Raw genomic sequence first — 13,524 nt, forward strand, 5'->3', positions numbered from 1 at the left:
GAGAACTTTTTTTTTTGCGAGGGCCAGACTTGGTTTACTCTCTCACGCGGTGGCCAGGAGTATACTAACACTGTTTTAACGACCAGGCCAGCTGTCTTCCCTGTTGAGGGTCTTGTCACCTTGCTCACGACGACGGCTGGTCAGTCATACACACACACACCTCACTGAGTCAAGCTCTGTGTTGTGATGAATGTTTGATGTATTTATTCTGTATTTATTTGTTGCGTTGAAAACATTGACAAAATTATGTTTTTAACCTTCACGACACTTATAAATAATGTTTTAACCTTCACGACACTTATAAATAATGTTTTTAACCTTGTAGATACTTATAAATAATCTTTTGACCTTGTAGATACTTATAAATACTGTTTTTGACCCTGAAGACAATGACAGAATCTCTAATGTTTTCCGGTTGCCTTAAAACAATGGATAATCTGCACTCTCTAACCTAACCTAAAGACGAAAATAACCTAACCTAACCTAACCTAACCTAACCTAACCTAAAGACGAAAATAACCTAACCTAAACAAATCTAATCTAATCTAACCTAACCTACCTGGGGTCAATGTTACTCCCACTGATTAATAAATTGGTAGAATGACAATTTGTTTTATATTAATTATCTCTTACCTGTGGGGTGATATAATTAGCCACAGATGAGATATAAGATACATTTGAGAGACATTTCTATGACCCACGTGTTTTTATCTGACATTTATTCTGATTATTTTTTTTTACATGTATTTGTGTTTGTAAATAATATATGTATCTCTCTCTCTCTCTCTCTCTCTCTCTCTCTCTCTCTCTCTCTCTCTCTCTTTTTCTACAATATGTATAAAGCAGACAATAAAGACATGATTGAACACCTGAACTTTCACTTAGCGAAAACCTTTGTTAGTTAATTAGTACTTTCACTTTACCTGGACAGTTCATGTGAGCTAATTAGGGACCTTACGCACTTTCCCTAGGATATAATTTGTGAGTTATTTCATTATCTTAGTTGTTTTTCTTCTCATAAACCATTTGTTTTATGAGTTAATTAAAGCTCACGTGTAAAGTTCGATTTTGTGAGTTACTTAATAATGTCAGGAAAGTTCAAATTTGTGAGTAAATTTGAACTCTCACAAAGGTTCAATTTTGTGAGTGATTTAGATATCCCAAGTTAAATAAAGAAGAAGAATAAGAAGAATAAAGACGGGATAAGGGAAGGGAATAATGAAGGTTAAGATAAAGAAAGAGGGAGGAACGTAGACAAACTAACGGACGGACGGACGGACGGATGGATGGACGGGCGAACGGACGGAGGAGGGTGAGAAGTACCTAATCACCGTCACTGTTACTCATGACTCGGGTAAAGTGACTCACCTGAGACTCATCCAGGTGTGATAGACTCCTTCCACCTTATGGTAGACTCCTTCCTCCTTATGGTAGACTCCTCCCCCCGGGCTAGACTCCCACGTAGCCTCCCCGGGTGGCTGTCAGTCAAGGGGAGGCAGTTTACAGATCACACGGCAGGGCGCCGCCTACAACAATATCACAATTAACAGAGTCTCCCCCGTCGACACGTGGGGGAGGGGTGAGGGAAAGACGGGGTGAGGGGTGAAGGGAGAAGAGACGGGAGGGAAAGACGGGAAGAGGGAAGAGGGGAGTGAAAGATGGGGAGAGGGGAGAGGGAAGAGGAGGAATGGGTGTAGGGAGAAGAGAGGGGAGAGAAGAGGGGAGGAAAGAGGGAGAGGGGAGAAGAGGGGATGAGTGTAGGGAGAAGAGAGGGAGAGAGTAGAGGGGAGATGGGTGAAGGGAGAGGGAGGGGAGAGGGAGAGGGAGGGGAGAGATGGGGCAGTAGAGCAAGACATGTGTGTACTGTACAGTGACTGACAAAGTGGACACAAAGAGGGAGGCTGAGATGTGACGGAGGCTGAGATGTGACGAGGCTGAGATGTGACGGAGGTTGGAGGATGAGGTTGAGATGTGGATGGAGGTTGTGATGTGACGGAGGTTCAGGAGGACGAGGTTGTGGGATGTGAGGAGGTTGAAATGACGGAGGCCAGGATGACGGAGGTTGAGATGACGGCGGCTGGGTGATGCATCGAGGCGTGGATGTGACGGAGGTTGAGATGTGACGAGCTTGAGATGTGACGGAGGCTGAGATGCATGAGGTTGTGATGTGGACGGAGGTTGAGATGATGAGGTTGAGATGTGACGGAGGTTGAGATGACGGAGGTTGAGATGACGAGGTTGTGGGATGTGGACGGAGGCTGAGATGTGACGGAGGTTGTGATCTGACGGAGGCTGAGATGTGATTGGAGCTGAGATGACGGAGGGGGTTGATGACGGAGGCTGTGATGTGACGGAAGCTGAGATGACGGAGCTTGAGATGTGACGGAGGCTGAGGTGACGGAGGTTGTGATGTGGACGAGCTTGAGCAGACGGAGCTTGAGGATGTGATTTGTTTTGAGATGTGACGGAGGTTGATATGACGGAGGCTGAGATGTGACGGGAGGTTGTGATGACGGAGGCTGGGGATGTGACGGAGGTTGAGATGACGGAGGCTGAGATGACGGAGGTTGGAGAGCGTGACGATAAGTTGCTGAGATGACGGAGGTTGAGATGACGGAGGCTGAGAGATGACGGAGGTTGTGATGTGACGGGAGGTTCAGATGACGGAGGTTGTGATAAAAGAGGAGGTTGAAATGTGACGGAGGCTGTGGGATGTGACGGAGGCTGAGATGTGACGGCGGTTGAGATGCACGGAGGCTAGGATGACGGAGGCGAGATGTGACGGAGCTTGAGATGACGGAGGTTGAGATGATGGAGGTTGTGATGTGACGGAGGTTGAGATGTGACGAGGCTGAGATGTGACGAGGCTGAGATGTGACGAGGTTGAGATGACGAGGCTGTGATGACGGAGGCTGAGATGACGGAGGTTGTGATCTGACGGAGGTTGAGAGATGCTGTGACGGAGCTTGAGATGACGGAGGTTGAGATGTGGACGAGGTTGTGATGACGGAAGTTGAGATGACGAGCTTGAGAGATGTGACGAGGTTGAGGTGTGACGGAGGTTGTGATGTGACGGAGCTTTTGAGCCAGACGGAGCTTGAGATGTGACGGAGCTTGGAGATGTGACGGGAGGTTGATAGACGGAGGTTGAGATGACGGAGGTTGTGATGTGACGGAGGTTGATGACGGAGGTTGAGATGTGACGGAGGGGTTGAGATGACGGAGGTTGCAGATGACGGAGGTTGAAGGGACGGAGGCTGAGATGTGATTTGGAGGCGAGATGCATTTGGAGGCTGAGATGTGACGGAGGTTGAGATGTGACGGAGGCTGAGATGGACGGGAGGTTGGGAGATGTACGGAGGCTGAGATGTGATTGGAGGCTGAGATGACGGAGGTTGTGATGGAATGGAGGCTGAGGATGCATGAGGCCGATTGACGGAGGTTGAGATGTGACGGAGGTTGTGATGTGACGGAGGTTGTGATGTGACGGAGGTTGAGATGTGACGGAGCTTGAGATGTGACGGAGGCTGGGATGTGACATAGGAGGTTGAGATGTGACGGAGGTTGTGATGTGACGGAGGTTGTGATGTGACGGAGGTTGAGATGTGACGGAGGTTGAGATGTGACGGAGGTTGAGATGTGACGGAGAGACGCCCTGTAGAATCGATTTAGTTTACGAATCTTTATAGTCTAAGTTGAATGATCTTTTCCATTCTTTTGTTTCCGTTCCATTTCCTCTTCTCTTTTCCTTCTCCTCCTCCTCCCCCTCCTCCTCCCTTCCCCACCCAAACTCTTCCACAAGAACGAGAAAGGGGAAGAGTAAAGGGGGAAGAAACAGGAGAAAGGGAGAAGAAAAGAAGAGGAAGAGGAGGGAGAGAATGGTGAGGGGAAGAAGGAACAAGAAGAGAAGAATAAAAAGGAGAGGAGAGGAGGAAAAGAAGAAGAAGAAGAAGTGTGAGGAGAAAGAGGAGAAACAGCAGGAAGAGGAGAAGAAGAAGAAGTGTGAAGAAGAAGAAGAAGAGGAGAAGTAGGATCCCCGTCATAAAATGTTTACACACATACGCATCAACAGGTAAGGTGATCCGTTTGTCTCTGACGCACTGAGTTCAAGACGCTAGCAAGAGGTTGTGATAGATTAGTGGTAGTGGTGACGGTCTATCTATCTATCTATCTATCGTAGTGGACAGTAAATACGAGAAAGTTAGAGACAGGAAAGACGAGATAGACGGGTAAGGAAGACAGATGATTGAAGATAATATTTGAGGTAGCTAGAGATATATATATATATTAGCACACCTAGAGACAGATTTAGACAGGAGTGACTATCCGTACACACTAACAGACGGTTAAAAAAAAAACAGCTAAGGACAGATCATGACATGTAGAAAGAGTCAGGAGTCAGCTGTATGTGTGTGTTAGGTTGTGATCGGTTACAACACAGATCGTATCATAACATTGTCAACAAACACAACGTCCGGGTGACCACAGGATCCCCCACCTTAATACCGTAAACTACCACAATCCATAACACCTTCCCCCCAACCATTCATGTGAGGAAATAGTTAACTCACTTGAACCTAAATAAGCTTGGCTATACTTATCGAGGGTGAAATATAAGGTTTGAATTCGCTGCATTTAATGTGTGTAGAGGAAGCCAAAGAGTATTTCTGAAAATTGTGACAGGTTTACAGTAGTATCTCAAACACACGCTGGGCTGATGGCTTTTACATAATATACACTACATGAATGAATGGGGAATTAGACTCGAAATGAATGTAATATGAATCAGTTAATAGATAATAATGTGAAATAAAACAGACCCAGACCCTCCCCCCCACACAAACGAAGATCTTTACCTATCTACAGAAATAAACTCTTAAGAAATATGGACTAGTATTCAAACAAGTGTTAAAATAATACAGAAAAAAAATCTCCATCACAGCTTAATTCACCGAAAGATTAACCACCCTAACGCTAACCTAATCTAACTTAATCCTAATCAAACCAAATCAACCCTAACCTAACCTATCCTAACCTAGCCTAGCCTCCATTGAGACATTATCCATGGTCCACTATCCCACTACCCCACACTATCCCACTACCCCACACTATCCCACTACCCCACACTATCCAACAACTATCCATTACTAACAGCTATAATCTTGTTATCATTCCACTCCCTGACGTCAGCACCGCCCAAGAGTGTTCCGTGAATCACCTTGTTGCTCTCAGCTGGTCGTCCTCACATCGTCAGTATAGGAACACACCAGATGATGGTCTCTCTCTCTCTCTCTCTCTCTCTCTCTCTCTCTCTCTCTCTCTCTCTCTCTGGCCCTTGAGTCTGTCATCGTCTCGGGTATTATTGTCTTGACTCCACTGTGTCTCTTAAGCATTTTAGATTAGGTTACGTTACGTTACGTTTGGTTTGGTTTGGTTTGGTTAGGTTAGATTAGGTTAGGTTAGATTAGGTTAGGTTAGATTAGGTTAGGTTAGGTTAGGTTATTTGTACATTATTATACTGTGTTGTGTATTTTTCTTGGGATTTTGTGATGATTAGGAACTTGCTGTTTATTTCATCTACCTAACCTAACCTAATCTAACCTAACAAATGAAAACCTTAGGCCTCTCTCACACTATGCGGTTGGTCGCCACACCGGAGAGACCACAGTCTTCTGCTCCACATTCGTCCGGCTGCCGCCTACAGCGACCCAACTTAGGACTCTTGTCTACAGTTTGCAGCGTACGGGCGCGGTACCTGACAAGTCCAGCGGGACGCCGCACATGCAATCTGGCGTCGGACCGGTGAATTCGCCGCAACCGCAGTGTGAAGAGGTACGTGCTTTAGTGAACAGTAAGGTGTGCAACAGTTAATTAGCACAGGTGAGAGGCTTTATGGGTCTAGTTACTTTTCATTTATTTTCTGAATCAACAAGTCATTCAGTCATTTATTTTGTTAGTCAGTCAGTTAGCTAGTTATTCATCGAGTCAGTCAGTCAGTCAGTCAGGTCAGTCGTCATAATGTAGAGACCTGGAGCAGCTGATGTCTGATGTGTTGTTTATGTTTACAGGTTCAGGTAAACAAGTGTCATCTTGTTTACAAATAAATCTGGAGTGTTCCATCCTACAGAGAGAGAGAGAGAGAGAGAGAGAGAGAGAGAGAGAGAGAACACTGGCCTGGCTAAGTAAACATCCGCTGACAGTGATGGTTGACAGTGACATTGTTGGCTGGCAGTGACAGCTGACAATGTCGACTGGCAGTGACAGCTGACAATTTCAGCTGACAGTGACAGCTAACAATGTCGGCTAGCAGTAACGGCTAGAAGTAAGGGCTAACAGTACGGCTGACGGTGAGTGTTGATAGTACGGCTGATAGTAACAGCTGACGGTGAGAGGTGACAGAAGATTTTACAATTATCAGTTGACCGTGAAAGATACTACTACTACTACTACTACTACTACTACTACTACTACTAATAATAATAATAATAATAATAATAATAATAATAAGGAAATAGCTGATTACCTACAGGAAAAAAACGAAGCCTTAGGAGAGAGATCATGGGAAAGTAAACTAGCCGGCAACCCTAACAGAATGAATGAGTGAATGAAGGACTCTTGAGCTGAATAATACATAAGGGGACACACACACACACACACACTGCACTAACATGCAGAGATTGAAGAATTTAGGGTGCGGCGGCCGAGTCGGTACACCGCTCTTTTCCTGTCCTAGGGGTCGCTGGTTCTCGCCCGAGGTACCCCCGGTCCTGCCCCCTAGTTGACCCAGCTGTGAATGGGTACCTGTCTTCAGATGAGGAACTGAAGGTGATCGAGTGCGGTGCCGGCCTATGGTGCCCACTGATTCATAATAACTCAAAATGGTAACATGGAAACTGTGTGGATATACATCCGTCCACACACACGTGCGCGCGCGCGTGCATAATTATAAGCTAAATTTTATGTCATTAATTTAAAAAAAAGGTATTTTTAACAGCACACGAGCGCTACTCATGAACATTATACATTACCTGGCGAAGACAAGTTTCACTTGATTTATTCACTCACTCATTCGGTCACTGGCGGAGAAAAAACGTCACTGACTCACTCACAATAATAAGTTGATTTAGTGCAGATCAGTGTTGTGTGAGTGACTCTTAGTGTCTGTCTGTCACACATCTACCACGAGCTGTGACGGAGAGATAAGATAGTTGACGAGGGTGGCGAGGCAGGAGAGCGTAGCTGCAACCCTTGGCCAATAGCCCACACCAGCAAGTGGACAAAATGTGAGGATGAGGCAAGTTTTTGTCCAACAGTCGCGGACAAAAAAGAGAAGTGACTGGTGATGAGGACCTTGTGGGTGCTGGGTGTTGAAGGAGGGTGTACCTGCAGGTCAGACCAGGGTGTGTATGGTGTGTGGAGGGGGTGTGTGGTTGTGGTGGTGGGTGTGCCACTGTGGTGGTCATGCGGGCACTGTGGTGGTGGTGGTCGGCCATGGTGCTCGGGTCAGTGACGGGCGGGTGGGGGCACACCTCCGACGTGTTGCCAGGTGTACCGGATATGAATAAATGTAGACTGACTTGGTTTATGTGAATTACAGGGTGAAAGAGGCCCTCGGAGGCCAGGGGAGGCCACCAGCGGCAGGCTAACGTAGGCCTCAAGAAGGCTGGTGTGGTAGCGCATGCGCAGGTCTGATCCAGTGAGTGGCCGTGGTGTGGCCCGGGGCTGCCCACCTCCACCACCACCACCACCATCGCTGTGCTGCCCCACCACCTCACCCCTGCCCACCGCCCTCCAGTTAACCCTGCAGCAGCCAAGAGCTCCCGCACGCACCTCTCCTCACCTAACACGTCAGCCACTCGACCCCTTATCGTGCCTATAGTGGCAGCCACGCGGAAAATATACTTCCTCCTGAGACAATATCCTTGTGCCATAACACATTCTGGTGAAAGTCGGTAGTGTGAGGATCCTGGCGAGAGCTGCAGCGTGGCGTGTAAGTCGCCTGGCAGAGTGAGGCAACTGTGACCACAGCTGGGATGTCACATACTCTCACTCCTTCCCTGCCTGTTCCTCTTCTCCACTTCTCTCAACACCGCCTGTTTCTTGGAATCTGAGGGAGAAATTGTGTCCATGTGAAGGTGTGAGGCGCTGGCCGTGGTGTAGCAGCTGCAGTATCACCAGTGACAACACTCCCTCCACCTGCGCCCATCTGTTGCTACGGAGGACCGTCAGTCAGTTTTACCTGGCAGGCACGAGCACTCGCCCGGGACACGAGGTTCCCGCTGTTACGCACCACATCGTAAATCACGTCGGTACAAATTGGAGGAAAAGAGAGAGAGGCAGCAGGCAACAGCAGCAGCAGGAGCAGCAGCAGCACCCCGGGCTGGCCTGAGATCAGCAGAGGTGTTTGGTAACGGTGGTGGTGTCAGGTGAGGACAAGAAGCGTGTGGCGCACATACGACACAGATCCTTCCACAGTGCTAAAAGTGTGACGTGGTTGTGTGTGTTGGCGAGGCAGTGCCAGTGTGCTTCAGCAGGTGCTATAAGACCTTCACCGTAGTGAGTGGATGAGCGGCCCCGGGCAGCAGCAGTGCACAGCCTGAGGAGGTCCCGTCACAGTGATAGTAATTAGGTGGTCCTCACCAGCCTCTACACGAGTGTGCTCAGCAGAAAGTCCAACTAGACCTAATGTTTGGCGTACAACTTTGTAGTACTTTTTACAGTGATTGTGTCGGCCCTGGTGCATAGTGCCAGCCAGGGAGAAGAGCCAAGTAGGTGCCACCACGACTTCTCCACACCGTCGACTCTGGAAGATGGGGTGCGTCCCTTAGATCAGTCTCGTGTCATAACATTGACGTCACCTCACGTGCTAGAGTGAACAGTGTGGGTCGTACAACAGGTCGTCAGAGACAACTTAAGGCGGCGACTGTGGTGGTCGTTGTGGTGGTCGTTGTGGTGGTTGTGGTGGTCTTTGTGCTTACCCGGAAGGATGTGAGTGATGTGCGCCCACCTGACACCCGCCCCACGCCCACACGCCCACCTCATACCCGCCCCACGCCCGCACATCAACCACGCATCCACCCAACGCCCGAAAACCAATCATCCTACACCATCAAGCACGCCACCACATCTAACAAGTCATTGGTAAGCATTTTTGTCCGAGTTATGTGTGTGTGTGTGTGTTAAACACACACACACACACACACACACACACACACACACACACACACACACACACTCATTTTCACACCATTGAAACCCTATTTAAAAACCCTTAACACGCACTCTCACACCACCTTCTTACACCACCGTCTCACACCACCGTCTCACACCACCGTCTCACACCACCATCAACACAAGTCCTCCACGTCTACTGAAGGAGGAGTCACACCAACATGAAGAGATAATTGGTAGCGCCTTTATGAAAACGTTTGTTTAGGACAGGAGTGAAGGAGAGGCGGCAACAAAAGACAGACTATAACCTGGAGATGTCTGTCTGTCTATCTGTCTGTCTGTCTAGAGGGTAACAATAAGAGGTTTATTTTACAGTACATATGGGATTAGGATTAATTCTTTAGGGATGATGGATTGAATGCTTGAAGACGATGGATTAACTGCTTGAAGACGATGGATTAACCCTTTAAGAACGAGGAATTAATCGCTTGAAGATTGACACACACACACACACACACACACACACACACACACACACACACACACACACACTGATGGCTGTAGGTCAGTTCTCAGCTCTAACAGACCCCAACCTAAGCTGACCTGAAATGACCACTATAGAACAGGGGCCTATTATAGAACTGGGGCCCATTAGAACAAGGGAATCATAGGACTAGGCCCATTAGAACAAGGACTCTTTATAATTGGGGCCCATTAGAACAAGGGGATCATAGGATTAGTCCATTAAACAGAGCTCATTTGGACTGGGCATTAGACATGACCTTAGAACTAGGGCCCATTATAACAGGGGCATAGGGACCAGGGCCCATCTGGACAGTTAATGCAGAGACTTGACCGAGAGAGAGAGAGAGAGAGAGAGAGAGAGAGAGAGAGAGAGAGAGAGAGACTTTAACACAGCCAGTAATGAGAGTAAGCCAGGTTGGAGTGATTCACTTGTTTTGTGGTATAGTTATAGTTCCCTTAAATGTACCTGCATCTATACCCACACCTGTACCCACACCTGTACCCACACCTGTGCCTGTACCTACACCTGTACCTACACTTGTACCTGTACCTACACCTGTACCTGTACCTACACCTGTACCTGTACCCACACTGTACCTGTACCTACACCTGTACCTGTACTCCCACACTTGTACCTGTAACTGACCTGTACTACACTTGTACCTACACTTGTGACCTGTATCTACAATTGTACCCTGTACTTGCATCTGTACCCACACCTGTACCCACACCTGTACCCACACCTTGTGCCTGTACCTACACCTGTACCTACACCTGTACCTGTACCTACACCTGTACCTGCCACACCGCTGTACCCACATTGTACCTGTACCTACACCTGTACCTGTACCCACACTTGTACCTGTAACTGCACCTGTATTACCTGTACCTACACTTGTACCTGTATTCACAATTGCACCTGTACTTGCATCTGTACCACACCTGTACCTACACCTGTACCTACACCTGTGCCTGTACCCTACACCTGTACCTACACTTGTACCTGTACCTACACCTGTACCTGTACTACACCTGTACCTGTACCCACAATTGTACCTGTACCTACACCTGTACCTGTACCTCACACTTGTACCTGTACCTACACTTGTACCTGTAACTGCACCTGTACTTGCTTGTACCCACACTTGTACCTGTATCTACAATTGTACCTCCCTGCATCTGTACCTACACCTGCATCTGAAACTACGCCTGTACCTGTAACTACACCTGCATCTGTACCTGTATCTGTACCTACACCTGTCCACGCTTGGGAATTACTGTACCTGTACTTTATACCTAAGTCTCCCCTGAATACAGTTTTAATACAGTGCCATACAGTAGTTATACAGTGCCCTGAATACAGTAGCTCCTGAATACAGTAGCTCCCTTAATACAGTAGTCTTCAATACAGTAGCTCCTTAATACAGTAGTTCTCATCGTAGCTCTACAGTAGCTCAATCAGTAGCTCCTTATGCAGCAGCTGAATACATTTTATTATGTCATCATCACCTATGGCCTCAGACAACTAATTTTGTAAACAATTTAGAGGAATACTTAAGGCAGGAGAGTGTTAAATGGACCACCTGAAGATGAATCACCCTAACCTAACCTAACCTAACCTAACCTGACTTAACCTAACCTATCCTAACCTAACCTAACTTAACCTAACCTATCCTAACCCAACCTAACTCTAACCTAACCCAACCTAACTTAACCTAACTTAACCAAACCTATCCGAACCCAACCTAACTTAACCTAACCTATCGTAACCCAACCTAACTTAACCTAACCCAACCTAACTTAACCTAACCTAACCTAACCTAACCTGACTTAACCTAACCTAACTTAACCTAACCTAACACTTCAACACCTGTGCTTGTAAGTGGACAATACCTGAGCTTAAACACCTGTTGGATGTTCGTATTTTGGAAAGATTATGATGAGTTAACCCCTGGAGTACGATGGTTTAACCCCTGGAGTACGATGGTTTAACCCCTTGAGTACGATGGTTTTAGCCCCTGGAGTACGATGGTTAACCTGAGTACGATGGTTTAGCCCTTGAGTACGATGGTTTAACCCTGGAGTACGATGGTTTAGCCCCTGGGTACGATGGTTTAGCCCTTGAGTACGATGGTTTAGCCCCTGAGTACGATGGTTTAACCCTGAGTACGATGGTTTAACCCTGTAAGTACGATGGTTTAGCCCCTTGAGTACGATGGTTTAGCCCTGGATTACGATGGTTTTAACCCTGGACTACGATGGTTTAACCCCTTAGGTACGATGGTTTAACCTCTGAGTACAATGGTTTAACCCCTGGGTACGATGGTTTAACCCCTTGAGTACGATGGTTTAACCCCTGGACTACGATGGTTTAACCCCTTGAGTACGATGGTTTAACCCCTGGAGTACGATGGTTTTAACCTGGAGTACGATATCAACGTTCTCGTGGTAATAGGTCAACGAAATCAGAGGAATAAAACATCGTACTCAAAGGGGTTAAGTTATTGTACTCAAAACGTTAACATAAGAACATAAGAATGGAGGAAACTGCAGCGGGCCTATTGGCCCATACTGGGCAGTCCCGTTTACACCCAACCCCTATTGCTCATATGAGCATCCAACCTATGTTTGAAGCAATTCAGCGTATTCGAGTTAATGATGATATTTGGTAACTTGTTCCATTCAGCCACTACTCTGTTTCCAAACCAGTGTTTACCTATTTCACGCCTAAATCTAAATTTGTCCAATTTAAAACCATTGTTACGAGTTCGCTCCTGGTTGGATAATTTGAGTACCTTTGTAATGTCCTTTGTTTAGCCCTGTCTTCCACTTATACACCTCTATCAGGTCGCCCCTCGCTCTACGTCTCTCAAAGTGCAAATTAAGATGCTTTAACCGTCTCTATACTCTAGGTTCCTAATGCCCGGGATTAGTCTTGTCATTCTCCTCTGAATTCTTTCCAAAGGATTCTATATCCATTCTGTAATACGGTGACCAGAACTGAACTGCGTAATCCAGGTGTGGTCTCACAAGAGCAAGATACAGTTTTAGGATGACCTCGCTTGTCTTGTAACTAACACTCCTTTGTATGAACCCAAGTACTTTATTAGCCTTGTTACGAGCAAAAACACATTGTTTACTTGGCTTAAGGTTCCTACTTATCATTACTCTAAATCTCTCGCAGTCGGTTTCTCTATGGCATCGTTGTTCATCTGGTATCTGGTTTCCCTGTTTACATTTCCTATACTGAGTACTTTACATTTGTCGATGTTGAATTTCATCTGCCATTTTCAGACCATTCGAAAATTTTTTTAGATCCTCCTGTAGTTTTGCCGAGTCCTCGTCAGATTTGATAACGTCCTATTTTAGTATCATCAGCAAATTTACTTATGTTGCTGTCTATGCCGATATCTATGTCGTTTATGTATATTATAAACAATAATGGTCAAGTACTGAGCTGGGGAACTCCACTTGTGACGTTGCTCAATGGGACTTAGTGCCGTTAATGCTCACTCGCTGTTTCCTGTCCTGTAACCACGCCTAATCCATTTAAGGATGTCACCTTTGATGCCATGAGCTTCTACCTTTCTAATTAGTCTTTCGTGGGGACTCTGTCGAAGGCTTTGCTAAAGTCGAGATATACCACATCATAATTGTGCCTCGTCCACAGATTCGAAAACTGATGGAAAGAATGTTAATAGATTAGTTAGGCAAGAACGTCCGCTTGTGAAGCCATGCTGGGAATCATTGATCAATCGGTGCTTCTCCAGGTGATTTCGAATAGAGTTTGAAATGATTGCTTCCAGTAATTTGCCTACTATTGATGTT

General features: G+C 46.5%; 1 protein-coding gene across 1 annotated transcript in view; it reads left to right on the top strand.

The window, feature by feature from the left end:
• The first annotated feature begins 7,784 nt into the window (after positions 1-7,784).
• LOC121861475 (bone morphogenetic protein 2-like) overlaps positions 7,785-13,524 on the top strand; it is a 30,746-nt gene continuing 25,006 nt past the window's right edge. Inside the window, exon 1 of the mRNA XM_042359250.1 lies at positions 7,785-9,141. The gene's annotated coding sequence lies outside the window, so the exon portion shown is untranslated. The remainder of the gene's footprint in view (positions 9,142-13,524) is intronic.

The sequence above is a fragment of the Homarus americanus genome, unplaced genomic scaffold (genome assembly GCF_018991925.1).
Source record: "Homarus americanus isolate GMGI-L3 unplaced genomic scaffold, GMGI_Hamer_2.0 scaffold24260, whole genome shotgun sequence".
NCBI classification, from domain to species: Eukaryota; Metazoa; Arthropoda; class Malacostraca; order Decapoda; family Nephropidae; genus Homarus; species Homarus americanus.